Source organism: Mustela nivalis (genome assembly GCF_964662115.1).
Source record: "Mustela nivalis genome assembly, chromosome: 8".
Taxonomy (NCBI): domain Eukaryota; kingdom Metazoa; phylum Chordata; class Mammalia; order Carnivora; family Mustelidae; genus Mustela; species Mustela nivalis.
Genome location: NC_139027.1, coordinates 143,240,425 through 143,268,232, shown reverse-complemented (window position 1 = coordinate 143,268,232; position 27,808 = coordinate 143,240,425). Strand labels below are relative to the sequence as shown.

The window sequence follows — 27,808 nt, the reverse complement described above, 5'->3', positions numbered from 1 at the left end:
AATCACTCTAACCCTAGACACACCAGGTAAACCACCCGGCCCCTAAGCCCAGGGGGTGCCGGTGTTGCTGAGGGCAGATAATAAATAAAACGAGTGTCAGGGCCACCCCAGAGAGAGCGAGGTCGTGGGTTTTACAATCAGGAAGCGAGGACTCTAAGCCCAGCTATGTGACCTGGGGCAAGGCCCCACAGTGCTGAGTCTCCCTCTTCTTCTGTGGCCCTCCGGGACCAGGCTAGCACGAAGCCAGCAGAGCCAAGACGGCCTCAGTCAGAAGCAGGCACTGTTACGGATGGGGCCGACTGTCCAGGACTAAGTACCTCCTCCAGCGAGTCCACGACAGAAGGACCGCAGCACCGTGAAACTACCACACTCAGTAATTTCTTTGTCTGTATTCTCAGTTACCCAACGACTCAGCCTACTGAATAGCTGGCTTCCAGGCCCCATCCACAGGGACACCAAGAACTAATACTCCTATGTGTGCTCCGTAAAAACAATCAACCACAGCCATACCTCTCTGTTCTGCATCTTCAAGATGATGCTTTTATTTTATCTCAACAAACTGAAGATTCCTGGCAACTATGCGTCAAGCTAGTCTCTTTCCCAACAGCATTTGCTCACTCAATGTCTTTGTGTCACATTCTGGTAATTCCTGCAGTATTTCAAATGTTTTCATTGTTCGTGTATTTGTCATGCGGATCTGTGATCAGTGACTCTGACTCAAAAGCTCAGATGAGGGGCGCCTGGGTGGCTCAGTGAGTTAAGCCGCTGCCTGCGGCTCGGGTCGTGATATCCAGCCCCGCATCGGGCTCCTTGCTCGGCGGGGAGCCTGCTTCTCCCTCTGCCTCTGCCTGCCTCTCTGCCTGCCTGTGCTCGCTCTCGCTCGCTCTCTCTCTGACAAATAAATAAATAAACTCTTTAAAAAAAAAAAAAGCTCAGATGATGGTTAGCATTTTTTTAGAGGTATTTTACTTCTTAAAAAATTATTTTATTAACATATCATGTATGATTTGCCGCAGGGGTGCAGGTCTGTGACTCGTCAGGCTTACACACTTCACAGCACTCACCACAGCACACCCCCTCCCCAGAGTCCGTGACCCAGCCCAGCCGCCCTGTCCCTCCCCCCCCTCCCCCAGGCAACCCTCAGTCTGTTTTGTGAGATTGAGAGTCTCTTACCGTTGGTTTTACTTAAACAAACAAACAAACACGAAATGCTACTGTGCCTTTACCAGACAACAGTGTCAACCGCTGGGAAACCAAACAGGACGTGACTCACTCTATCGGGATAGTCGGGACAGTCGCTTTACCGCCTTACGGCCGGCCGTCTTCCCGGAGCCCAGCGCCCCCGCTGAGATGCTCACGCAGCTAACGCGGTCAGCTAAGGCGGTCAGCTACTTCATGTGACTGAAGACAAAGTTTCCCCCTGTGAAACGGTCCACATTTTAAATTATGAATCACCAGGATGACTTAACAGTCAGTGCACACGCCGGACTTCAGATGTTACTGCACTGAACGTCAAAAATGTCCCAGCCTCAGATGGAACCGTCCTAAGAAAAACCCACAGAATTAATTCAGAATCAATTTTCTTAGTTTCAATGGAATGCCAGTAACTATATTTGAAGTCTTTTTTTTTTTTTAAAGATTTTATTTATTCGAGAGACAGAGATCACAAGTAGGCAGTGGGGGGGGGCGGGGAGCAGGCTCCCCGCTGAGCAGAGAGCCCAATGCGGGGCTCGATCCCAGGACCCTGGGATCATGACCTGAGCCAAAGACAGGGGCCTTAACCCACTGAGCCACCCAGGCGGCCTAATCCAAAATCTTTTAAAGGCTAATACTTGCTTAATAAAAAATCACATCTGAGGCGCCTGGGTGGCTCAGTGGGTTAAACGTCTGCCTTCGGGCTCAGGGTCCTGTGTCAGGCTTCTAGCTCCAGGGAGCCTGCTTCTCCCTCTGCCTCTCTGTCTCTCATGAAAAAGTAAATAAAATCTTTTTAAAAAATCATTTCTCCTTAAACCCAGAGATTAAGAAACGAAGTGACAGCATCGCTTGTGCCCAGCGGCCGATTCCCTGGCTGCCTGAGCAGCACGGACTGGTGGTGGGGCAGCGTCTGAGCACTTCCGACCCACGAACATTACGCTCAGGCAAGGTCCCCACAGACGCAGACACAGACGAACGTTCACATAGACACGAGAACTTATGGAACAAGGAGCTTCTAGAAAAAACAATCTGTTGAAACACCCAGCCAGTGAAGACATCAACGGAAAGGTAGCAATGGAGAATGAAAACCAGGGGTTAACGGATCTGTGGGCATGGGCTGAAGCCACAGAAACCCAAGGACAAGACCTAAGAGCACTGGGAGCTGTGGCACCAAGTGTGGCAAACAGAAACACTGCAAACCCGCAGCAACGAGGTCAGGACACCAGTGGAGAGAGAGGGCAGAGTCCCCTCCAGCCGACCAGGGACGCCAGCACTGTCTACACCAAAGCCCGACAGTGCCAATGGCCTCCCTTTTTAAGGGCGTGGGTAGGTCTGCGGATGCTGAGCGGACAGCAATTGCATTAGCGTCCCCCTTGATTTTCCCGTATGCCAAGTTCAGAGAAAAATGAAACAAAATGCTTCTATTTCCGACTACGAGGGAAGTCTTTGGAAGCCGCATGTCTGGCTGTTTCTGGGAAAAACTAGGGACCAGAGGTTAACACATTTTCTTGTCTGTACAACATTCATCCACTTCTATACCATGGCTTGATTTTTTTTTTTAAATCATGTTCTCTCTTTTCTGTATTGTTTGAACTTTTTACAAAATTCTGTATCATGTTTATAAAATTTACAAAGTTATGATTCTAAGAACATGAGCAGGGCGCCTGGATGGCTCAGTTGGGTGTCTGCCTTCGGCTCAGGTCATAATCTCAGGGTCCTGGGATCGAGTCCCGCATCGGGCTCCCTGCTCAGCGCAGAGCCTGCTTCTGTCTCTTCCCCTGCCTGCTGCTCCCCCTGCTTGTGCGCTCTCTCTGTGTATCTGTCAAACAAATAACTAAAACATCTTAAAAAAAAAGAACACGAGCAAGCAGCCACATAACTGCCCTTCCTAGAAGGTTCTTGTCGTGAGTCACTGCAGGACAGGTTTATGAAGCACTCTCCGTGCGCTGGCCTGTCGGGAGTACCGAGAACCCTAGCCTACCTAGCCAACAACGCCCTTTAACCAGGGGTCTGGAGCTCATCCCTTTGGGCTAACTTCCCTCTTGCAACCAGGGTCTCTCCGACAAAATTACCACAGAGCCCCTTCTCATCAGAGCTCAAGAGAAAGTTGTTCTTGTGTGGGTGAGTCCGTCTGTTTTGGCCACAGCCAGTCGAAGGGACCAAGATGAAGGGTTTGGTCGACCAGAGTCTAGTTGATCCCAGATTTTCTCAAGAGCCAGCAAACACCCCAAATGGACTCCCTCCCAATCCAATTTCAAATCATTTGTAGTTTTCTGACATCAGAGAAAAGTTCACAGTGAAAAACCTCCTTTCTGTTTTGATGACATGACAGCACAGCAGGCGGCCTGGCAGCTCAGGCCTAATTCAACTGGCTCAAAGCCAAGCACTGACACACCAGAACGGGGGCGTCTGCGCACAGGAAAGTCAGGCCGACCCTTACCACTTAGGTTTCCCTTGGTGTTAGTCTTCGAGGGCCGGTTTACTCTAGACAGACGTAGGCAAGCTTTTGTTAAAGCGCAAGATAGTAAGTATTTCGGTCTTGTGGGCCAGACAGTCTCTCCATGGCTGGGTCCCCAGTTTTTAGCTCTGCCTCTGAAGCAGCAGAGCGCAGCGTGGGCAAGAGTGGGACAGCTGTGCTCCGCCGTCGCCCGACCCAACCACAGAGCAGGAGCCACGCCTGCCCGGAGCTCAAGCAACGGCAAAAAGTTCCATCCTTGCGGAGGGTCCCTTGTGCTTACATACCGTGCACACACGGAGGCTTAGTTACTGTGACACTTTTTTATTCCTCGAAATTAAGTCTGCACAAATACAAAACAAGGACGGGCACACAGCAGGCACACAAAGAAGGAATGCTCTGCATAAAGATCTCCGGTGAAGGGGCAGTAATGCGGAGACCCGCCGCGACACGGGGCGACCGGAGGCAGACAGCAGCGGAGTGCCCTCTCGCTCACCTAACAGCGCCTGGAAAAGCTGTGGGAAAAGCGAACGCATTTTCAACAGAGAGCGTCCAAGGAAAGCCGGTGTCATCCCTCAAATTCTTCTTCCTTCAGTTAATGAGTCATTCGCTATCTTCTCTGGCAATGAAACTGCAGAGGTACCGCAGCAAATGGGAAAATTTAAACCAGAAGACAAATCCCAAAGTCATAAAAGATTGCTACTCACTGCAAAGGGATACAGTGGCTGTTACACCTGAGGACCCCGGGGCACAGCCGCCTCAGCCGGGAGACCAGTGACCTGCTGCTTCACTGACTGTCGCTCAGGCTCCCTAACACACCGTAGGCACGTCCAAGGCACTGGACACTTGGACGGGCGGCGGATGGGTACTTCAAACAGCATCCCACCGGAGACCATCACAGCTCATGCATGACCCTCCGAACACACACCACCAACATATTCTATGGTTTGTTCCAACTGGAAGTTTAATTAAACGTGAACGATCATGTAATATGGAACAACTAGCCTGTACTATCCCACATCAAGGAACGCAGAAACAGGACCCCCTATTTTGCATGCTTCTCAAGTGCTAAGATGAAGGGTCCACTGGCGGCATCGAACACATACGTGCCCCTGGAATGCCCGACCTGTCTCCTGCTGCGACCAAGAGTTACGTACGGCGACGCGAGGACAAGGCATCACCCTACCTAAGGGACACAGACTGCTTCCACGAGCCCTGCTGGGGCACCGGTGACTGTTACTTCGTTCACACGACACACGTCCGGTTCATGCGACATTTTTTATCCTCCACGATCACCTGTTTGACAGTATTTACTGAGGCCTCCCGCGTGCCAGGCACTGGGCACAGAACGACGAACGGGAGGCACAATTCGAGAGCAGAGCGTGCGCCGGCAAAGGAGGACCCTGAAGTGAGAGCGAGCGATCCCCTAGAACACGGCTTGATGGGAACAGGCAGCAGAAGCAGCCTGTTTAGGTTTTAAGATTACCATGGCTGGGGACGCTGGGGTGGCTCAGTGGGTTAAGCTTCTGCCTTCGGCTCAGGTCATGATCCCAGGGTCCTGGGATCGAGCCCCGCATCAGGCTCTCTGCTCGGCGGGGAGCCTGCTTCCTCCTCTCTCTCTCTCTCTCTCTCTCTCTCTCTCTCTCTCGGCCTGCCTCTCTGCCTACTTGTGATCTCTGTCTGTCAAATAAATAAATAAAATTAAAAAAGAAAAGAAAAGAAAAACGGAGACTAAAAGAACTCACGAAGATCTGAATTACAATAAACCCCAGAGCTACTGAGGCTGCAGGGAAAGGAAAGCAGAAATCAGTGTCTTCAGGAAGGAGTGACGGTCAAGGATAATTTCTTCCTTCATGTTTTAAGAAAATACATAGCAGTAGTGAAAGCAAAAGTTGCCAACATTGGCCTGTGGGGTCAAAGGACACGGACACGTTCAGTGAGAGCAGAGGCAGGGACGGGTGCGCCCAGAGGCCTTGAGGGCTCCTCCCCGAGCATTAAGTGACACAACATGAGCTCTGAGAGTGGATGCCACCAATGACCAGAAACAAAGGACCGATCACGGCGTGGTCAGTGCTATAGGGGACACCACTCGCCAATAAAAACAGGGTAACATACAGACACAACCAATAAAATCCTCAAACACATTATGCAAGACAAACAAGCTGGACCCAAAATGATTCCATTTATTAAAAGAGTAAAAACAGGACAAACAGCCTATTGTGACATAAACCAGGAAGGTGTTCGAGGGCACTGAAGGGAGCCTTCCAGGAAGGCAGAGACGTCCTGACTTAAACTGGAGGAGTGATTTCACAAGTGTGTACGTACTCCAAAACTCACTGAAATTTACTAAGAGCTGTGCATGTAACTGTAGGTCAATTTTACCTGCATTTAAAAAGCAATCTATAATTAAGATTATTTGTTCTCAAAGCAAGTTAGATACGATAAGAAAACCAAATGGAACATAAAACTCCCCAGTCACCAGGACCGGCTGCCTAGGTTTACAAACTGGTTTGGACAGTGCCACATCCCGCTCTTCTGCGACGTCTGCGGCTCGCAACAGAAGCTGTGAAACCACAAAGCCTAAAAATACTCCATCTGGCCCTTTAAGGAATAACGTAGCTGCCGTGACTACCACTCAAATTGGTATTTTATATTTTGAGTCAGAAACTATCAAATTTCTACACTACTTCACATACATTTCAGAAGTTTGTGTTCTAATGCCTGACCATTGCCAGGCAGCGTGCACTCTTGAAAGCTCCGTGTTCGGGGGAACGGGCTTGTAACTCAACGACAAACTGTGCGTGACATCGGGAAAGCCATCAGGAAGGGCCGTCGAAGGCCATACGGCAGAAAACTGTTAGAGAAAGACACCATGAAGTTTTGTGGGGTTTTTTAATCACAAAATTCAACTTCTGAAAACAGTTACTGCCTTAATACTTCCTTGTCCGTGTTTTCTGTAAAGAGCAGAGGCGCGTCAGTGATGAGAAGGAACAGACACTTCTCCCTGCAGGAAACACAGACCACCAGAAGCTCGTGACCCTGCGCCCTACAAACTGAAAAATGAACACTGGTTCGGCATCTGCTGACGCTTGCGCCCCCAGCAAGGGTTGCCAGTTTCTTGCCACGTATCCCCTGCTTCCCTCTCCCTGGCCCCTGGTGCCACAGGCAGGCAGCTCCACAGCCGAAGCCACGCCAGAAGCCACGAAGCATTGCCAGCACCGTCCCAGCTCTGCCGACATGGTGAGCAGTGCTCCCTGGGCTCAGTCCCTTCAGATGTCTCTGTATTTCCTTGGGGTGAGGACGTGGGAGTTCACCACCTGCTGTCTGAAGCAACATGCATCATGTCGTTCTCCCTAAACCTGTTCCTACTTGTTTCAAGGCATCCCTGAGACCCAGAGTCAAGGTCCAGAGAGCAGCCAGGCCTCCCTGCACTGCACTTGCTGTAATCCAGGAGCTGCTGTCAGAGGTCTGCCCCCAGTTCCCACCCCGGGAAGGTCAAACCACAGGCTCTGGGCCGGCCTTCTTTAGTAACGTCACGTCTTTAAAAACAAACTGAGGGGCACATTTTGCCTCCTTGTAGTGCATCCTGGTTTGTGCTGCTGGAGGGAGCACCAGGGCTGGGCAGACCAGAAGGCACATACACACACGAGCAGGGAGCTCGAACATGCTGAGAGGCTGCCAGGGACAAGAGGCAGAAACCCGGTAAGAGGAAGGGATTTCTGGGAGACACGGGGTTTGCCCCTCCTCAGTCTGTCCTTCCGCACTGCCGCGCAGTCTGCCCCCCTCACCTCACCCCTCAGGTCCTCCTCAGACCCTCCCAACAGGCTGCAGCACCAAAACCAGCTCCCTGACCTGCCCTTCACGGCTCTTTAGGACACAGGCCCTGCCCGCCACCAGCATCTTCCCACCACCGTGTCCACTGGGCCTCAGGACGTGACTGGCAGGACCACCTGTCCTAGGCCAACATAGGACGGTCACACATGAACACCTGCACTCTCCTAAAACAAGGCCCTGCTTCACAACGTCCACAACAGCCAAACTACAGACACAACCTAGACGTCCATCAGCAGATGAGTGGATAGAGATGATGTGCGCGACACACACAATGGAATACTACGCAGCCATCAAAAAGAACAAAACCCCAAACCTTGCCGTTGCGATGTGGCTGGAACAAGAGGGTATTAGGCTGAGCGAAGTCAGTCAGTCAGAGAAAGACAATTATCAGATGAGGAATCTGAGAGGCGGGGCGGGGGGCCGTGGGGAAGGGAGGGAAAAAAATGAAACAAGATGGGATCGGGAGGGAGACTAACCGGAAGAGACTCTCAGTCTCACAAAACAAACTGAGGGCTGCAGGGTGGCGGGGAGGGAGAGGGTGGCTGGTGACGGACACGGAGGAGGGCATGGGCTGGGGTGAGTGCTGCGAAGTGTGTAAGCCTGACGATCACAGACCAGTACGCCTGCGACAAATAATACACGATATATTAATATAAAAGGAAAAGATTAGATTCTCTTGTGTGCTTGAGTTAAAGATAAAGACATCAGAATCTAAAACAAACAGACAAAGGAACACCCTGCCCCGCTTCCTGCCACGTGGATTATTCCCACCTGGACCACGGAGCCCTGGGGAGATCGCCCTGACTCGGGGACCCTTTCCTGGCCACTCCCCGGCACAAACAGCAGAGCCCGGTCGCATCCTGGGGAGCCATCCCGGGCCAGGAGCGTGCGTCTGTGTTGCTCGCTTGTTCCACTGCTGTTGACAGAGGCCCGGCCGCACGCCACGCTCCGTTCTCCAAGCTGGAGATTCATCAGTGAACAAGATACACAAAGAGACAAAAACCCTATCCGCACAGGTGCTGTCCGTGCTCCTCAGAAGACTTAGAGACCTTCAGGGAAAACAGCCAAGTACTCGGACTCCTGCGTTCCCAGATGTGGCCTCAGCACACGTTCAGAAGCTGCTGCTGAGCCGACCTACCGTTTGGGGAGACGTTGGAAGGACATATCTGAAAACATTTTAAGAGGGAAGCTATTTTTGTGGTAAGCATTTTTTATGGAGCACGTGACACACAGAATGGAACACATGGAACACACACACCTACATTGTATTTGACGTTGGCTGCGCACCCGGTGTGGAGCCCAATGTGGGGCTTGAACTCATGACCCTGAGATCAAGGCCTGAGCTGCTTCGCCGACTGAGCCCCCCAGGCGCCTGGGAATATAGAACTTACAATGCAGAGTGATAAACACCACAACCCTATCCTTCAAACTGAAGCCTTGAAAATTACCAGCAATCTTGAAGCTTCCTGTGTACCTTATCCTGACTTAATGTTTATGATTCTCTTGCTCTAGAAGTATTACCTCATATGTTTCTCCCTAAACATTATTTAGTTTTAACTTCTTGAACTTATAAAAATGGCCTAACCCTAAATACAACCTTATAGGACTTGCTTCTGAAACGCAGCATGTCTCTAGGTCACACCCACGCTGCTGGATGTAGCCGAAAGCTGTTTCGGGTCTGGAGAGACTCCGGTTTGTAAACAGACCACAACTTATCAATGCCTTCTTCCGCTGAAGGATGCTGGGGACACTCCCAGGGTTTGCTATCGCAATGCTGCTCTGAACACCCCTGAGCAATTCCCGCTGTGCAAGATATTTTAGGCTAACGCCGGCTCAGTTAGACTAGCAGAGCTTGACAGCAAGCGTTCGCACACTGTTACGGTAACACCAACTAAAGCACAGGAAACAATACTCCACATCTTTGTTCATTTGGGAAAAGCAAATTAGGACAACAGTATCACAGGCCCCTGGGTGGCTCAGTGGGTTAAGCCCCTGCCTTCGGCTGAGGTCATGATCTCGGGGTCCTGGGATCGAGTCCTGTGTCCGGCTCTCTGCTCGGCGGGGAGCCTGCTTCCTCCTCTCTCTCTCCCTCTCTCTCTGCCTGTCAAATAAATAAAATCTTTAAAAAAAACAACCAACTACAGTATCGCTACACACCTATGAGAATGGCTAAAAAACTGACCGGACCACACCGAGGGCGGATGAGGGTCAGCGGGGACCAGAACGGTCACGCGGCTGGGATGTGAAATGGGGCGGCCGCCCCAGGAAAAGAGCTGGGAAGTTTCTAATGAAAAGGACCAAAGCGGTCTGTACGCAACTCAGGTGACTCCAACGGCCAGTCTGCTGAGTGCAGGAGGCTGACTCCTGCTGACTCCTGCTCGACGTCCAGAGCAGGGTAAGGGCTCCACAAATCTCTACGTATTAAACTCAGAGAACTGTACACCCGAAAAGGGGGAGTCATGTTTATTTTATGTTCATTTTAAAAAATAAAAGAGAAGAAAAAAATCTGGGCTTGTATTTTATGTTTTGTTTGCCACTTATTTTTCTAGTTAGTCATTTTCATTGTAGTTTACCAAAGTATTATCAGTCTTTGACAGACTGGAAATTAAAGAAACTGGTCCTTCACCACAACCATTTAGGAAGAACTGCTACCGGGAGTAAACCTAAAAGTGGAACTTGGGCTCCCAGGGAACCGGCAGTCTCTACTGGGTGAGGCGCGCCACCAGCCCCCAGAGGACGCACCGCCCAGCACCCTACCAGCCACTGCCCCCCGCCCCTGAGGGACGCGCAGCAGCGAGGGCCAGGCAGAACGGTGCCCTGCTCGGCCGAGTGCTCAGCCCGGTGTGGGGAGCGGTGAGCATTGCTTTCTGTCTGCCCGCAGGCACTGCGACTGTGGTCGGTGCCCGAGGGGCTACAGGACTTCTCTCCCGGACACCAGTCCTTTACTGGCTACAAACACCAACAAAAATCTTCTCCTAGTTCACAGATCTTTTCATTTATTATGGTGTCTTTTGATGAACACGAGTTCTTAATTTTTCCCACTGCAGTAAAAAACAAAACCTACCACCTTAAAACCGTTTTTCAGTGCACACTCAGTGTTAACCTATGCACACTCTTGTGCAACAGAGCTCACAAATTCCCAATTTTACATAACCGAATATAACAAATCTTTGCAAACTCATGATATTTCCCCCTTTTTTTTAAAGATTTTATTTATTCATTTATTTGACAGACAGAGACCACAAGCAGGCAGTGAGGCAGGCAGAGAGGCAGGGAAGCAGGCTCCCCGCGGAGCAGAGAGCCCAACGCGGGCTCGATCCCAGGACGCTGGGACCATGACCTGAGCCAAACGCAGAGGTTTAACCCACTGAGCCACCCAGGTGCCACTGATGTTCCCCTTTTTTTGCTTTTGTTCAAAGGTACTTCTCTATCCCAAAGCCAAAAGTAAATTGTCCCGCACTTTCTTCTAAAGGCCTTCACCCACAGGGAGTCTGCTTCACCTGGGGTTACCACGGCATGGCAGGAGACAAAGACCGCTTCACCCAGAGCCCCAAGTCCCAAAGCCCTCCCCCTCCCCCACAAACGGCCTGTCTTTCCCCTGCAGGGTGCCTCCTGGGCATGTAAAATCGGGCCTCCCGCATGGGAGGTCCACCTAGGGAGCTCTCTGCTTTCTGCCATTCTCAGCATCCTGCATCGAAGACCTCCACGATGATCTGAGGCAGCCTTACTTCACGAAAGCTACAAATTCTTTGGTATTTCCACACACATCATTAGATAATGGCATTGAAAACAAGTGTGTCTTAATACCAGCATCTGGTATGAGAGCAAGGAGGACTGGAAAAGCCACCGCAGGTACTGTGAGCCGCACCTCCTCCGCATGTAGACGGTCTGTCCCGTGTGTCCCCAGACCCAGGCTTCATGGCCTGCAAGCCAGGTGCTGTGGTTCAGCAATGAAGGCATGAAGAAGTATGAAGCCGCGCCACAGGCTCCTTTCTCAGTCTCTGGGGTTTTCCTCCCAGATGCAGAGGCCTCTATGGTGCCAGGAGCACCCTCCGGCCTGTCTACTGTGGGTCAAACCAGGATCGTGGCTGGACAGGCAACCTCCGGAGCCACTGTCTGGCCAGAGGCAGGAAGAGAGTGCCCAAATGGAAATTCCAGGCCACAAATATAATGCACAATACAACGGGCATCTCAAAATACAGAAGCCAAGAAAAAGGTTAATACTGTTGAGAGAAAAAAAAAAAAAGCCAAACGGGAGCACGGGAACGGGGAGCGCGTGGGGACGGGAGCACGCAGGGACAGGAGCGCGCGGGGACGGGAGCGCGCGGGGACTGCCAAGAGTGGGGACAGGAGGCAAAGGTGCTGCGGCCTTGGTCGGGATGGAAGGTGCAGGCGATTCGTGAGGTGACGCATCGGGAAACGGGGCAGAACACAGTCCAGGAGTAGTGGGCGACCACCGGCAAACCTCTCTGGGAAGGAAGGGTGAAGTCTGGGAAGGTACTGCTGCCTTGCCCCATGCGCTCTTGAGGTAACTGTACAGAAGAAAAACTGCTAAAAATAAAAACTCTAAGCAATGAAATACAACAGGGGTGCCTGGGTGGCTCAGTCAGTCGAGCGTACAACTCTGGGCTTCAGCTCAGGGAGTGATTCAGCCCCACGGGGTCTGCCTATCCCTCTTCCTCTGCCCCACTCCCCGCCCCAAACACGCGCAGGCTCGCACTTTCCCTCTCTCAAATAAATAACATCTTAAAAGAAAGAAAAAAATAGAATGGATGTTCCAAAAACCAGGGATTTCCCTCTAAGATCTGTGATGAACCAGCAGTACCTGCCAAAGAACACTGAAAAAGCGGGCGGGTCCGGGGCGCCTGCCTCAGGCAAGGGACCGCAAAGCCAGTGCCAGGACGGACTCAGAAACCCAAAACAGCTCAGAAAACCACGGGTCTGCATGTCTGACTCTGAATTTGTTATCTATTCTGAAAGGAAAAAAAATCAGTATACTGCAGAACAGAACTGGCACCAACCCCACTAATACAGTCAAATTCTAAACAAGAGTCAACAGATGATGCCAATGTCACGGGTCTTCTCTCTTTACTCCTGACTAAAAATGAATCTCCAGTGTAAAGAAGTCCTAAAGTCACTGGAAATACAGGAACCCCAGAAGATTTTACCTCTCCTCCTTAATTCTTTTTTTAAGATTTTATTTATTTATTTGACAGACAGAGATCACAAGTAGGCAGAGAGGCAGGCAGAGGGCGGGGGGGGGCAGGCTCCCCGCTGAGCAGAGAGACCAATGCGGGGCTCGATCCCAGGACCCTGAGATCACGACCTGAGTTGAAGGCAGAGACTTGAGCCACCCAGGTGCCCCTCTCCTCCTTAATTCTGAGAAGAATTAAAAGCAACAAAAGCTGAGCCTTGAAAGAAAGCGAATACAAGAGTGAAACGGTCACTTCTTCAAGGCCGCCTCCCACAACCCATCAAAGCACAGAGAGGGAATGGGTTGAAACCGGAGACGCAAGAAGGAAGACCAGTGCGCACCCACAACAAGCCCCACACTTAGCTTGTCCGTGCGCTCCTACCCTGAAGGGAGCACCCCACCCTCACGAACGGCGGGAGAGGGAGCAACAGCACGGCCAGGCGCCGCGGCAGACAGGTGTCTCAGGAAGAACAGAAAAGACTCAGCTCAGGGCCACACGCCTGCACAGAACCTGGGTTTCCCAAACTGACAGCTGCCAAAATGCAAGAACACGCCTAGCTCCCCCCAAAGACCTTCGAACTTACAGACGGAGCGACTGTCCCAAGTCCAGACGGGCATTCAGTAAATGGGTGTTAAATTACTTTTATCGGAAATAACTGTGTCCAGAAACCAAGTAAGGATTTTCTTTAGTTAACTGATGCTTAACAGTAAGTTAAAAGGAAAAGGTCGTCAATCCGCCGCCCACCGCACCCCGGGCCGGGGTCGCTGCACCACGCCATGGTCTTTGCGCGGCCGTCGGGAGGGGGCTACCCGGCAGCCCCGTCGGGCCGTGCGTGTGCATGTGCCCCGCGTCCCTTGGTGTGTGTGTGGTGGGGGCAGGTGGGAACCCCCTGGGCGCCTGTGGAAGAAAAAAAAAACTAAAAAAAAAAAAAAAAAAAAAAAAAAGGAGGTCAGAAGTTCAGCAAAATCACAATAAATATGTGGATTAAATAAATAAAATAAGAGATTAAAAAATGAACGAACAACTAAATGAGTAAAAACTGGACATCCTCTAAAAAAGTATTCCTCAGAAAGCAGGTTACCTGTGGACTGACTGGGAGAGCACCTGTCCTCTAACAAATGCACGCCGCTTCTGACCCTGCCCTCCGGTCCTGCCCACTCGTCCTCGGACATGTGGACGACAGGGAAATGAATCTGGGCGACACAAAGTGAGGCTGTGCAATAGGACAGCTGCGCGGCACTAAGAGTCTCTAATCCCGCTGGGCAAGGACAGCCTGAACCAAGCTCAAGTCCTGCACCCAGAGCACGAGATTCCCACCCTGTGGCCCTGCAGACAGCACGTCCTCCTCCACGCACACGGTGGCGAAAAACGACTCTAGGACAGAACCAATACTTAAGACCAAAAGTTTCCAGAAAACCTTAACATATTCCCAAATCTAAACATGAAACTAGACAGTGGGAGACAAAATATTTCTCATAAAATATTTCTCATAAAAGCATTAGGGTGTTGGTTGGTGATGTTTTAAGCTCACAACACCTAAAATCTCGGGACAGTAAAGCCACAGGTACTCGTCCACACGGGGAAGCACCAGGCTCCCTGCAAACTGGGTGTCGGAATCAGCGTGCAGAGCCGGAGGAGCAGACGCCCTTTGTATCACGGCAGAAAGGGCCGAGAGCGACGGGCAACCAAGCGAACGCCTTCTAGAAGAGCTTCCTAAAGCCGGGGGGTGAGAGTTCATAAAACACAGAGGAGACCCAATGCCTTCTGTGTCTCCAAGAGAACCACCCCCGACACACCTGCCGGAAACAGCAGGACTTCCCTGCACTGTGATCCCTACTGCTCAGTGTGAATGTCCCCTGGCGAGATGGCCAGCCTTGGAAGACGTAAGACGGACATGGCTTCAGAGTGGCCCCTTCCTGCAGCCGTGACCAGAATCAAGGTACCCTGACAAAGCTAGCCTGAAACCAGGTACACGGTGCTGGTGGCCCCAGAGAGATGGCCTGATGTCAGAGGCCAAAATACACGCGCATACGTTGAAACAGAGGGCCGGTACAACTGGCAGAACCTGGGGTCATGGCTCTAATACCAACCCGGCGGCCACCACTTCGGGTGCCTCCCATGTGCAGCTAGAGGCACACATGTCCTAGACATCACCAGATGTTCCTAAGAAGTCTGCCGGACCGGCATGTGGTCCAGCAGGTGGTGGTGGGGCAGCTCTGAGGTCACCTGACTGGGCTGGAACTCAGCTGAGCCGCTCATGGGCTCAGTAACCGGGACGAGCTACTTAGTATCTCCACCTCCCCTCTGTCCAACGGAAATGGAAACAGTCTAGTTGGTATGTCTGCGACCGAGCCCGTGTGACGTGCTTGCAACGGTGCCGGTGCCCGGTAACAGTCCTCTGATCTGCAGAAGAGAAGACGGAGGCTCAGAAACACCGAGGAATCTGCTCGAGGTCACTGCCGGGGACTGGTGGGGTTGCCATTCAAATCCAAGTCTGACCCCCAAGCACTGTAAAACTTGATTCTCAGTTACCTGCTTCACAAATGGGAGCACTCTGTCCCTACCCAAAGCACAAAGAACTTACCTCCTTGGGCATTAAGCCTCACCTGGATAGCGTACCACATTAAAAGTCTTTACTATACTTTTACAACAAAAACAAACACATATACAGACAAAGTTTACGATGCTGTTGGGGCGCCTAAGTGGCTGAGTCGCTGAGCGCCCAGGTCCTGATCTCGGCTCAGCCTGTGACCTCAGGGTTGTGAGATCGAGCCTCGTGTCGAGGCTCCTCACCATGGAGCACACTGGATGTAAAAGGTGTTTTCTTTTTACGTCTTAAACTTAAAAAAAAAAAAAAAAAACCCATGTTATTAATCTGCCTTTTAAAATTAGAGAAACCCTGGCGGGGTGGGGCCAGGCGGATTATGGGCGGCGCACTTGGGTGGCTCCTTCCATGAAGCATCTGCCTTGGGCTCAGGTCACGATCCCAGGTCCTGGAATCAAGCCCTGCATCAGGCTCCCTGCTGCTCTCTTATCCTCTCTTTCTCAGATAAGTAAATTAAAAAATATATACATATACAGAAAACCAGGGACGCCTGGGGGGCTCAGTGGGTTAAGCGCCTGCCTTCGGCTCAGGTCATGCATGATCCTGGGGCCCCGGGTTGAGCCCGGCAACAGGCTCTCTGCTCAGTGGGGCGTCTGCTTCTCCCTCTGCCTACCGCTCCCCCTGCTTGTGCTCTGTCTCTCTGACAAATAAACTAATAAACATTTAAAACATATATGGAAGACCTGTCTTCAAGGCTTTGGCAGGGGGAGGGGGCCATTGAATTAGGCGAGGCTGTACTGAACTGTTGCTGTGCTGCACCTGTGACCGCCACCAAGGTGAGATGTCCCTCAGAGGGACAGTTATCCTAGGGAGAAGTCAGGACCAAGTCCACAGGCCACTACCCGCTACTGGGCGGAGCACGTGGGTCTGGCTTATTGACAGGCTTACCCCTAACTGCCCTGCAAAGCGCTGTGACTGCGACCAGTTTATTACATCATTTTTTTAATCTTGAGGAATATTATATTCTAAAAACATCATTAATAAAATCATAGGTCTATTTCAAGATTCCTTACTATCTTCTGTGACATTCCACTCGGAAGGTAGAAGACCACTAAGTTTTTCTCCAAGGAAGGGGCAGATGGAATGTGACACTGCACTACTGTGTGTGCTGAATGCAAACCAGGAGGGGAGGAAACTATTTATACCTCCCCTCCACGACTCTGTGAGGAGCTTAAAATATGTCACAAGTAAAAGGTTTAAGTTACAGACACGTATAAAGGTTTGCTTATTCCTCCTAAACGGCCACAGGTTCAAGAGTACGCCCGTGCCATTAATACCTTTTTGCATTGCAATCCACTGGCCTGCGTGAGGACAGGATGACGTGAACAGCTGGCTGGACAGACTGACCTACCGGCTGTCAAGGGTAGAAAGAGAGGATAAGAGAGCAGCAGGGAGCCTGATGCAGGGCTTGGATGTTACAGTTACGCGCTCCATGGGTTAAAAACAAAAAATTAAGATTTTATTTACTTGGGAGAGGGAGGAGGAGTAGGGAGCGGCAGGTAGAATCAAGCGCCCCTCCAGGTGGGGAGCCCAATGCAGGACCTGACCCCACCTGAAGGCAGACGTGTAACCCACTGAGCCACCCAGATGTCCCTCCACGGGTACATTTTTCTGAAAGAAAAAGCAGAGGCAGGTGAGACAAGTGTGGGAGGACACACCCCAGCCTTACCAACCAGGCAGGGGTGCAACAGAACACACATCAGAAACAGCAGTTTAAAAGGTGTAAACCCCGGGACACCTTGGGGGCTGTCGCTGAGCATCTGCCTTCGGCTCGGGTCATGAACCCATGGTCCTGGGATCGAGCTCCATCGGGGGGAGGCCGGCTTTCCCTCTCCCACTCCCCCTGCTTGTGTTCCTGCTCTTGCTGTCTCTCGGTCAAATAAATAAATAAAATCTTTCCAAAAATAAAAAAACAAGAGGTGTAAACTGTGTATGTTATTTTAGCTTGTGACGGTATCTTTTGTGCTCCGTCTTCAATAGCACACCTTACACTAGAGAACACGCGTAACTGTCGGTTTCCTTATCTATAAAATTTCGCAACAGCTGCCTTGCAAGGCTGTCCTGGGAATTGCGGCTGCTGTGCCTTCATGAACTGGCCTGTTCACAGAGGGTTTGTGACTGGCCGTTTGGGAACAAGGGATCCGCTAAGTGAATCCCACAAGAAAACGTACTGTTTCAGTACCAACTTTGCTCAGACAGGTTAAGAAAAACTTCATAGATAACAGTCACACTTAGGTTGTAGACTTTCTATTTTCATCTCAAAATAAAACTGGACCACTGGATTCCATTTAAAATTCTGAACTTTAGGGGCGCCTGGGTGGCTCCGTGGGTTAAAGCCTCTGCCTTCGGCTCAGGTCATGATCCCAGGGTCCTGGGATCGAGCCCCCCATCGGGCTCTCTGCTCAGTGGGGAGCCTGCTTCTCCCTCTCCCTCTGCCTGCCTCTCTGCCTACCTGTGATCTCTGCCTGTCAAACAAATAAATATATTTTTTAAAAATTCTGAACTTTAGATTTAGATGTGAAGAGCCTCAAGATTCAACGTACAAGATAAATACACCCAGCAAAAATCTTTACCCAGAGCACAACTGCTTTTTAAGTTAAAAAACAGATATTGATTGCTTTTACATAATTTTTAAATTACATACTTTTTAAAAATTAAAAAATTAAATTTGAAAATCAAAAAATTACATAATTTTTAAAAGGTCTTTTATAACTAAACTCATTTTATTTAAAACTAAGTTCTTAACACAGCACAATTTATTGCAACTGGCCAAAAAAAAAAGAAAAACAAAAACAAAAAACTGAGATACTATTATCGAACCCTATAGCAATAGCTTACTGAGCACCAAAACATAAAACCTTAAGATCTCATGTGAGTGAAGAGGAAGACACACACTGTCCCAGAGAATATAAACTCTGTAACATATGTCAAAAGTTACAAAGTCTGTACTCTTTGACCTAGACACTTTTCATTATTTATCTTAGAGAAATACCTTCTCACCAAAGACACTATTTATTAAGATTTTACTGATTTATTTGACAGAGAGAGACTGAGGGAACAAGCAGTGGGAGAGGGAGCCCAATGTAGGGTTCGATCCCAGAACCCTGATATCATGACCTGAGCCCAAGGCACAGGGGCCAGCAACTGAGCCACCCAGGTGCCCCAAGACACCTCTATTTAATAAGAAAGATTCAGTGGGACTGCCTAGCTAAAAACCAAACATTTGCTCTGGGCTAATCCCCTCCCATAGTAGGCACCGGACAGCACAGGCCTGCTCTGCCAAGCCCAGCCTCTCCGCCCAGGGCCTGCAACTCAGCTGGGGCTCCGCGCTTCCAGCCCCCTCCTCGCCATTCTACCAGGACCGACTGAACCCAGCCCCCAGCCCCTGAACCAATGCAAAGTTACAAGACGGACAGGAGATTTGGGTTCTGGAGGTTTCACCACACCACGCCACCCTGGGACACAAAGAGGCAGCAGCAGCGAGTGCTGTCGAAGAAAGGGGCTGGCGTCCCAGAGACAGCCAGCATCGGGCACAGCTGATGGGGGTGCAAGTCAGCATTCCAATCCTCTGACTCCCAGGACTGCAACTTTATAGCCATTTGGCATAGAACTTCCCAGAACATAGCAACGGAGACACTGACTGAACATTTCATCCAACCACCATATTTGCTGGTGATACACATTCAATGTAGAAAAGTTAAAAAGATAATAAAATTACAAATAGCCCATGATGACAAGTAAGGTTCAATCACACTCATCCAGATTCAAGGAATATTCACCAGTCACTCATAATGTACCATATAATTTAAAAATATTAGTTGGGTTTCTGCCAAAGACTAAGTTGTTTTTTTATTTTCATTTTTTAAAGATTTTATTTATTCATTTGAGAGAGAGAGAGAGAGAGCGCACACCGAGTGAGAGTGAGAGGAAGAAGCAGATTCCCTGCTGAACAGGGACCCCTAATACAGGTGTCGATCCCAGGACCCCAGGATCATGACCTGAGTCAAAGGCAGACATGCAACCAACTGAGCCAGCCAAGAACCCCCAGAACTAAGTTTTAAAAAAAATTTCTACGGATACATGAACAATACAGACTGATTTTGGAATGAAATGAATTTTAACGTATACGGTTTAGTCCTTAAAAAGGAAGGGGTGCCCGGGAGGTTCAGCTGGTTAAGCATCTGAGTCTTAGTTTCAGCTCAGGTAATGATCTTGAGGTCCTGGGATGGAGCCCCACACTGGGCTCTATGCTCGGTGGAAAGTCTGCTCAACAATTCTTTCTCTCTTGGGGCACCTGGGTGGCTCAGTCCTTAAGCCTCTGCCTTCGGCTCAGGTCATGGTCCCAGGGTCCTGGGATCAAGCCCCACATTGAGCTCCCTGCTCGGCAGGGAGCCTGCTTCTCCCTCTCCTGCTCCCCCTGCTTGCTTGTGTTCCCTCTCTTGCTGTCTCTCTCTGTCAAACAAATAAATAAAATCTTTTAAAAAAAAAAAAGGATTCTCTCTCTCTCTCTCTGCCCCTCCCCTCTGCACACTCTGTCTCTCCCTAAAAAACAAATGAATAAGTGTGTTTTGTTTTGTTTTTTTAAGATTTTATTTATTTATCTGACAGACAGAGATCACAAGTAGGCAGAGAGAGGGGGGGAAGCAGGCTCCCTGCTGAGCAGAGAGCCTGATGCGGGGCTCGATCCCAGGACCCTGAGATCATGACCTGAGCTGAAGGCAGAGGTTTAACCACTGAGCCACCCAGGCGCCCCCGTTTTGTTTTTTTAAAGACTGATTCTCTCTCAGAGAATCCCCAGCAGACTCATGGATGAGAGAGAGGAGTCTGACGTGGGGCTCTATGCCAGGACCCTGAGATCATGACCTGACCTAAGCCGAAATCAAGAGTCCAATGCTCAACTGAACGAGTCACCCAGTGCCGCACACAGACCTTTCGAGAGAGAGAGAGAGAGAGAGAGAGAGAGAGGAAACAGATGGAGACGGCATACTGGATGACCTCCCACACCTGGTCTCACTACGTCCTCCTCTCTTTAGAGAGAGAGAAGCTATACACATTTCTGCAGCTTCAGTGTTAACCAATATGCCTGCAAACGTCCCGTGTTCTCAAACAAAATCAATGCAGAGCACGATGAGAGACAAAATCTAAACTGAAGGCTGTCTGGCAATCTAATCCTCAAATCTTCCCAGCTACCGGTAACCGACCAGCGGCTAATCCTCTTCAGACTAAGAGGTCACTATTTGAGAGGCAGCCCTGGTGTCGGGACAGGAGAGGCGCAGTCATTCTCGCTCGTAAACGAGGAGCAGCATTTTCATAAAATAGAACTGCTACCATTTTCCAGCACCGCTGTCGCGTATAATTAGGGAGGAGCTGAGGAGACACCTTTCCACTTATCACCGTCTACTCCCCCAGAAGGCAGGCAGGGCAGGTACCGTGACCCCCCACTTTAGTGAGGCCCCTGTCATGTGAGCCCTAGTCTTACATCTTCAGGAGGAAAGTCCAGCACAGACTCTGCCCACCCACGGGGGGACATCTAGAGCACAGGAGGCTCCGATCTAACGACCCAGAGCACTGTAGGCGTCATCTGAGGAATGCTGTAGCTCGAACCGCTGCTCACAAAGTGCCCAGGGACTCACGAGCGCACCACTGAGCGCTAAGAGCCTCCTTGCCACTTGTGCAAAGAGTGGTCACGGAGCTGGACACCAGCCCCCAGAAGACACGGGGGTCTGTCTCTTTACTGGAAAACTGGCTGCCTAGCTGGGTACGCCACTGTTTACCTGCGGCACTGCGAAGCCCAGAGCTGCAGGGAAGTTAAGGGATTTTTCAGGGGTGCTTCCATCTGTGTGGACCACGCTCACCGTACTCCGACTTTAGGAGCAACTCCCACCTTAGACAAAATTCTTTTTTCTAGGATTTTACTTATTTACTTGACAGAAACAGAGAGAACGCTTGCGTGTGCACGAGCAGGGAGAGAGGTGGCAGAGGGAGGAAGAAGCAGGCTCCCCGCGGACTGTGAGCCAAATTCGGGACTCAATCCCGGGACCCCAGAATCATGACCAGAGCTAAAGGCAGACGCTTCACCGACTGAAGGGCCCCGACAAAATTCTGTCTTATCACGACCCCCCAAGTCCACTGCAATTTAGCTGTTACCCAACAAACACCTACTGACCCTCCACTGCACCCCGGGGGCCACTGTGAGCCGCTCACGTTTAGGCTCTAAAGAGGCACCGTCCAGCAGGGGTGCGTGTTAGGGTGCCCCATGGTGGTGTCAGGTAGGCGGTCTGTCAGGAACTGGCACAGAAGGCCTCAATTTTCCCGTTCCTGAGCAAGGCGCTGGTCTCCAGGGTAGGTCCCTGCTGAGCACGGTGCACCCACGTGCCAGAAAGACTCCAGAACAAGAATGGTTCAGACACACACAGCACCCTTTCAATCTCTACAGCACCTTAATTCATACAACCCCCCTAGGGGCGCCTGGGTGGCTCAGGTTAAGCCTCTGCCTTGGGCTCAGGTCATGGTCTCAGGGTCCCATGGAGCCCCGAGTCGGGCTCTCTGCTCAGTGGGGAGCCTGCTTCCTCCTCTCTCTCTGCCTACTTGTGACCTCTCTCTGTGTCCAATAAATAAACAAATAAATAAATGTAAAAAAAAGGAACGCCCCCTTAGAAAGAAGAGAACCCCCTCATTCTGTGTTAACAGGGGCATAAGAAGGGTTGCAGAGCCCCTCAGTTCACAAGGCAGGACTCAGCTGCTGCTGCAGAGCCTCACAGCAAGGAGTCTCGGGCTGAGGCTCACCCCGCAGAGTTCTTCTTACAGATTACTCCATCTCAATCCACTTAATCAACAAATGTCACCAAGTATTAAGACTAGCATGTGGGGTTCTTCTGCCGGTGGGGGGGTGTGGAGGGCGGTGGGAACGGGAGGAGAGGGAAGAGAGGAACCAAAGACTAAATTTCTAGAAGCATTATTACCAGATCTGACTTTAAAAACTTATTTTGAGGGACGCCTGGGTGGCTCAGTTGGTTAAGCAGCTGCCTTCGGCTCAGGTCATGATCCCAGCGTCCTGGGATCGAGTCCCACATCGGGCTCCTTGCTCCGCAGGGAGCCTGCTTCTCCCTCTGACTCTGCCTTCCACTCTGTCTGCCTGTGCTCACTTTCGCTCGCGCTCTCTCTCTGACAAATAAATAAAATCTTAAAAAAAAAAAAAAAAACTTATTTTGAGGGGCGCCTGGGTGGCTCAGTGGGTTAAAGCCTCTGCCTTCAGCTCAGGTCATGGTCTCTGGGATCGAGCCCCGCATCAGGCTCTCCGCTCAGCGGAAGCTTGCTTCTCCCTCTCTCTCTGCCTGCTGCTCCCCCTGCTTGTGCTTGTGCTCTCTGTCAAATAAATAAAATCTTTTAAAAAAATATAAAAATATTTTGAAATAATTTAATTTGAAGTAATTTAAATTATTTTGAAATAATTCAAATTAGAAGTTGCAAAAAAGATTTCGGGGGTGGTCTCGAGCAGCTCTCTGACGGTTTACCTGGCTGTCCTTTCCCAAAGGGCAGGTGCTTGCCACACTTCCCTCAGAACCCAGGGCCTCCGTGCACACTCACAACGACTTCCCGGTGACCAGCCACTGAGCGCCCTGTGGTCACCGGGCTCATCCCTAGCATTGCTTCAACAAGTGTTTCCTGGGTATGTGCCAGCACCAGTTCTTTACACAGAGCAGCCTCCCCACGGACCCATCTCACAGTAAAAGAGTAAACATGGTCAGAATAACCAAGCGCGGCAGGAAAATCGGGGAGGAAAGGGAGACGGGAAACGGGAGGAGGCGACTAAAACTCGATGCAGGGAAGTCACGGAGTCACGGAGGGCCTGGCTTCACGGAGTGTGAGGATGAGGAAGTGAGTGTTCCGGCCAACGGGAGGGCGGAGAGTTCGCCAAGAGACCAGCAAGAAGGCTGCGGAGGCAGGGGGAGGGTGAGTCAGAGGGCCAAAGGTAGGAGGCTGGTCGCAGGGGTGGGAGAGGCCTGACAGGCATCCCAGAGGCCACACGGGGTCCTGGGCAAGGATCAGAGCATCCACCACACGCCTGCAGGAGCGTCTGCTCCCCACACAAGCCCCGGTGCTCTGCTTACTCCAGGGCCAAGGCGGCTGGCCTCTGAGGGTCCTGCCACACACACGTCCCCGGCAGTGCTGTGCTGGTCCACAACGACCATCCACAGTGACCGCTGGGGGGCCAAGGCCATCTGGATCACACGGATCAGCCCCACAGTCAGCCAGCCAGAACCAGCTCCCCGAGCTGTTGCTTTGGCCACGCGCCATCAGGAGCTGCCCTGAGCCCCAGGACCCTGACACAGGTGGAAGGAGCGCCTCGCACCCCGAATGATGAAGTCCCCAACGCCCTTAAGTCCGGCTTCCGATTTCAGCCCCGGCCACTGCTCCGTCCTGAACTCGGCAGGACACTTCACGGGGAAGAAGCACGAAAGCCACGGAAAGTGGCCGGAGGCCGGGCTAGGGGTTCGCGGGTGGGCAGCGGCGGGAAGGGAGCGGCGCCGGCACCTCTGGCGCTGGGACGTCCGTCTCGACGGGCAGCTAGTTGAGGACAAAGGTGTCCAACGCTAGCGCAACGCAGGAGCGCCGGGCCGCGACCGGCGGGCTGAACACCCCCGTCCGAGCCAGACGGGAACTCGGCCTCCTCGGCCTGGAGGACGCCGCGGAACCAAGCGCGACACCCGTCCCGGGCCTGCCCCCGGCCCCTCCCCAGGCCGGCCCCTCCCACTGTCCCCTCGAGGCCCACGGGGCGAAGCGGCCGGAGAAACAGGGCTCCTGCGGCCCGGACGACTCATCCGGACGCGTGAAGGAACAGCCCCGCTCCCCGCGCTGCACCCCAGGGACCCGGGACCAGCCGCGGCTCGCGGCGCTGCCCCCGCCCCCGGGAAGGAGAAGACCCCGGGTCGGTCACGGGGACAGGGGGGCGGAGGGAAGGCCGCGCGCGGGCCGCGATCCGGCAGAATGGGGGAGGGACCGAGGGAGCTCGGCGCCCCCCGTGAGACCCCGCGCCCCCGGGATGCGGCCCCACCTGCCCACCCACAGGGGAACGCACGCCGCTGCGGGAGGCCGTGCCCCGACCGGCTCCAGGCCGCTCGGCCCGCACAGACCCCTGGGTCGCCCCTGACCGAGGCTCGCGCGGGTCCGGGACCGCGGCGGGGGGGGGGGCGCCTTCCCGCCCGACCCCCCTCCGGGTCGCAGCGCCCACCCGGCCCCGCCGCCACCGCCGGCCCCCGCCCTGCGGGCCGCCCCCCCACCCCCACCCCCACCCCGCGGCCCGGAGGGAGGGTCGCCGCCATTTCCGGCCGCCGGCGCGCCGCCCCGCGGTGCCCCCGCCCCGCGGCGCCCCCGGCCCTCACCCCGCGCCCCCCGCAGACCCGCGCGGCCCGCGCTGCCCGCCCCGGCCCGACGCGAGGCCCGCGGGGCCCGCCGCGAGCTCACCTGTCCGCCCGCCCGCCCGCCCGCCCGCCGGTCCCGCGGCTCCGCTCCTCAGCTCCGCGGCGCTGCTGGGCAGCCGGCCGACGCGCTCCTCAGCCGGGGCTGCGTCTCGGGGACCCCGAGCGGCGGCGGCTGCGGCGGCAGAGGGCGCGGGAGCAGCACCGGCACAGGCGGCGGGGGCGCGCACGCTCACGCACGCTCACGCACGCACCCGCACGGGCGCGCGCGCCCCCGGAAGAACGTGGGCTCCGCGGTCGGAGCCGCGGACGCGGCAGGCCGCGCACGCTCCCGGAGCGCTGGGCTCGGGGGCGGGGGTGAAGGAGGCCCCGCCCACATAGGGCGGGGCTGAAACTGACAGCCGCGGAGGCCCCGCAACGCCTTCCGTGGGAGGAGCCTCGAACGACAGCCCGGGGGCGGAGCCCCAAGTGACAGCCCGGGAACGGAAGTCCCGGGAGCAGTGGGCGGAGCGCGCTCCGCGGAGCCGGAAGAGCCTCCCGCCCGGCAGGGGCGGGGCCGAGGGGCGGGGCCGAGGGGCGGGGCGGAGCCTCCCGCCGGGGCGGCCGGGTGCGGCGGGGATCCCCGGGAGGGCAGGCGTGCGGGGCCTCGCGCTGCCGCCGGGCTTGCTCAGCGCCGTAGTAAGACTGATGACAGGGAGCTGCCCTGGCCAGGCGGGAAAGGACCCGAGGCCGACGCCCCCCTCCCTCGGACCACCGTGAGGGACCGGCGTCTGCTCGTCCCGGGAGCTCCGGGGCAGGACCTCCCTCCCCGCCCCGCCATCCGACCACCGTCCTGAATCGCCTCCCCACAGCGGCGTGGACAAGCGCGAGCAGCGGCGTCCGCTCACTCGCCCCCTACCCGGGCGGGGCTCGGCGCACCCTGTCGGCCACCTGCGAGGGCCGCCTGCCCGCCCCTTTCGCGGTCACTCCCTGTAGCCGGAAGCGGGGCTGCCACTGACCCGGTGCGGGCCCGGAGTCGGCTCCGCGGGCGTGTCCAGTTTCCGTCCAGAACGCACCCGAGCACGTCTTTCGTCGGCGCCTCTGCCTCCTCGCTTCCACTCCTGCCCCTGGCCGCTGCTTCTAGAAACCGGTGACATCCAGGGCTTCCCAAGACACCGGAGGAAAACCCAGGCTCTCTGCCAACAAGCCCTGACCCCTCGCTACCTCGGCCCTCTTCCTACCCCTCCCTGCCGCCAGGCTGGCTGCAGGTGGCAGAGAGCTCAGGAGGGGTCCGGGGGTGAGGACACCGCAACACCAAGCAGGCGGTAAGAAAAGGCCAGAGGAATACTGCACACGCAAGAGGATGAAGGATCCCAGGCCAGAATCACAGGCGGAAGGAGAGAAGAAGACGGACCTGGTACCAGGACCAGACTGAAGCTGTGTTCAGCCTGCAAGCCAGGCCTTAATGAGTCTCCCCCAACCTCACCTTGACCTAGTAGTTCCACTTTAGGGATATCCTCCCTAAGAAAATGTTCCCAGATACAGAAAAAGGTTTATGCTCTTGATGGTGTTTCTTATAATAGTGAAAACAAAAACCTGCCCAACTATACAAGTAAGCACACTCAAATGCAACAGTATAGTTTTGTGGGTTTTTAAAAAAATTATTTTGTAGAGGGAGAGAGAAGGGCGGGGAGGGTCAGAGAGAGGGGGATAATCCTAAGCAGGTTCCATGCCCAGTGCAGAGCCTGACCTGGAGCTCGATCTCGTGACCCTGAATAATGACCCAATCAAAATCGAGTCAGCTGCTTAACCGACAGAGCCATGCAGGCGTCCCTGGAACGCTATAGTTATTAAAAATGTATACAAAGGGGGTGCCTGTGTGTCTCAGTGGGTTAAACATCTGCCTGCAGCTCAGGTCATTATCCCAGAGTCCTGAGATTGAGCCCCACATCAGGTTCTCTGCTCAGTGGGAAGCCTGCTTCTCCCTCTCTCACTCCCCTTGCTTGTGTTCCCTCTCTGTCAAATTAACAAATAAAATGTTTTTTAAAAAATGTATACAAAGGGGGCGCTTGGGGGGCTTGGTTAAGCATCTGCCTTCGGCTCAGATCATTATCCGGGGGTCCTGGAATAGAGCCCTGAGTTGGCTTCCTTCCTCAGCGGTAAGCTGGCTTCTTCCTCTCCCTCTGCCTCTCCCCCTGCTTGTGCTCTCTCTTGCTCAAGTCAAATAAAGTTTTTTTAAAAAAATGTTTATTTATGGGGCACCTGGGTGGCTCAGTGGGATAAGTCTCTGCCTTCGGCTCAGGTCATGATCTCAGGATCCTGGAATGGAGCCCCCATTGGATTCTCTGCTCGGCGGGGAGCCTGCTGCCTCCTTCTCTCTCTCTGCCTGCCTCTCTGCCTACTTGTGATCTCTGTCTGTCAAATAAATAAATAAAATCTTTTTTAAAATGTATATTTATTTATTTTTAAAGATTTTATTTATTTGACAGAGATCACAAGCAGGCAGAGAGGCAGGCGGGGGGGGGGGGGACAGACTCCCTGCTGAGCAGAGAGCCTGATGTGGGGCTGGATCCCAGGACCCTGAGATCACGACCTGAGCCGAAGGCAAAGGCTTAACCCACTGAGCCACCCAGGTGCCCCACAGGTGTGTTTTTGAATAAGCAAACCAACCTGTTCCGAGAAAGGAAGACAGAAAAGGTACCTGTGAATGCCGGCCGTGGCTGTCGTCAGCCCCTGTGCTGTCCACGCTCCTTGATCGGGAGAGGCCGACCTCATTATCCTCACCCGGAGACAAGGGAACCGGCGCTTGGGAGAAGGAGGTGCTGCTCCTCTCCAACAGCAGCTCCTCCCAGCAGTGCCCTTGCTCCGACCCACCCCACCACTTGCTGCCACCCTCCAGGCTCTCAGAGCTCACCTCACACAAGTCCCTTGGGTAGAGCAATACCTTGTCTTCCTCAACAAATGGAATTGCAAAGCCCTTCAGGGCTGGGTCCACATCAGGTTCCTGATCTCACAAGGCCCCACAGATTCTTACCCACAGAATATTTGAATATTAATACATGAAGACCATGTGGGGCACCTCGGTGACTCAGTTGGTTAAGCATCTTTTTTTTTTTTTTTAAGATTT

At 53.1% G+C, this 27,808-nt stretch overlaps 1 protein-coding gene across 23 annotated transcripts in view; it reads right to left on the bottom strand.

Moving 5' to 3' along the window:
- DNAJC5 (DnaJ heat shock protein family (Hsp40) member C5) overlaps positions 1–25,824 on the bottom strand; it is a 40,508-nt gene extending 14,684 nt beyond the window's left edge. The window contains exons 1-3 of one of the 23 annotated variants that reach the window (XR_014315841.1): positions 24,749–25,044; positions 22,503–22,648; positions 22,246–22,280 (exon numbers count right to left, since the gene is read on the bottom strand). The gene's annotated coding sequence lies outside the window, so the exon portion shown is untranslated. Of the gene's footprint in view, positions 1–1,226; positions 1,545–5,135; positions 5,276–22,245; positions 22,281–22,502; positions 22,649–23,636; positions 23,976–24,748; positions 25,200–25,757 lie in introns of those variants that run through there. The other 22 variants (XR_014315847.1, XM_082746528.1, XM_082746530.1 and 19 more) reach the window with 22 other exon arrangements.
- Between the last annotated feature and the right edge of the window lie 1,984 nt (positions 25,825–27,808).